Here is a 1,328-nt window from a genome sequence, read left to right as displayed (position 1 = left end):
TTAAAATCAAACAATAAGCAACACGGATTTCAAAAGTGATTGCAGTACGCACGTTTCATGCTACTTCAATTTATTTAAGTAATGCAAGCATTACCTTAAATGCAATGTGAAGAGCAATCTTCAGCTGCACGAAAATGCAGAAAAAAGACATATTATAAATGTGGCAACATATCAAATCCAAGTGGGAGAGAGCATACATAAAAATCCAAATGTGAGGAAGAATATATAAGTCCATCTTGACATAGCGGAGTCTATGTATATATATATATGTATATGTATATTTATGTGTATGTATGTGTATATACATGTATATATACACACACACACACACATATATATATATATATACATACACACACACACACACACACACACACACACACACACACACACACACACACACACACACACACACAAGCATTAATTTCTAGAAGGAAAAGTTGATAGTAGCTTCATAGTTTCAGCTTACTAGTCCTCTACATCAGACAGTCAACTGGTGGCTAGTAAGCCAAAATTTCGAAGTCACTGCCCACCTTTATCTCATAAAAATTAATCTATAATTTTAGATTGAGATAAGAACTTCAGGACAGATTGGCCAACAGTTGGAATTCAACTTGAGACTGGAACAATAGAATAATTGCATTACAGAATTAATTCGCCCCCATCGTTAATCTCTGATCAAACACCACCGGGGTATATAGTCATTATAGATGTATTATAGTCATGCTATTTAGCTTTCTTTAGTTTTCGGCTGTAGGTCCAATTAGCTGTCTGCAGGAGCTAGCTTAAAAGTTCACATGGTGCGTGGCTTTTAAGTTAGTAAATAATAAATGTACTCCATGCTAGCATAGGTTGGACGATTTGACTGAGGACTGGTGAACCAGATGGCTACACCAGGCTCCAATCTGATTTGGCAGAGTTTCTACAACATTAGGAAGGGCATCCAGCTGTAGAAACTGCTAAATCAGATTGGAGCCTGGTGTAGCCATCTGGTCTACCAGTCCTCAGTCAAATCGTCCAACCCATACTAGCATGGAAAGTGGACGTTAAACGATGATGATGATGATGATGATGATGATGATGATGATGATGATGATGATGACTCTACTATAAAGTGTTAAAAGTATTAAGTGATTCTTCAGCTTAATGTTAAATTGTATTTTTATATATACAACTTTACCAACTTTACCTAAAACCATACACAGAACTTTACCTAAAACCATACACAGAACTTTACCTAAAACCATACACAGAACTTTACCTAAAACCATACACAGAACTTTACCTAAAACCATACACAGAACTTTACCTAAAACCATACACAGAAC

At 35.9% G+C, this 1,328-nt stretch overlaps 1 protein-coding gene across 4 annotated transcripts in view; it reads right to left on the bottom strand.

The window, feature by feature from the left end:
• LOC106874393 (uncharacterized) overlaps positions 1-1,328 on the bottom strand; it is a 125,336-nt gene that overhangs the window by 28,736 nt on the left and 95,272 nt on the right. The gene's annotated exons all lie outside the window — the stretch shown is intronic.

This window comes from Octopus bimaculoides, chromosome 5 (assembly GCF_001194135.2).
Source record: "Octopus bimaculoides isolate UCB-OBI-ISO-001 chromosome 5, ASM119413v2, whole genome shotgun sequence".
Lineage (NCBI taxonomy): Eukaryota > Metazoa > Mollusca > Cephalopoda > Octopoda > Octopodidae > Octopus > Octopus bimaculoides.
The sequence above is the reverse complement of the archived record's forward strand: the minus strand, read 5'-3'. Positions and strand labels throughout refer to the sequence as shown.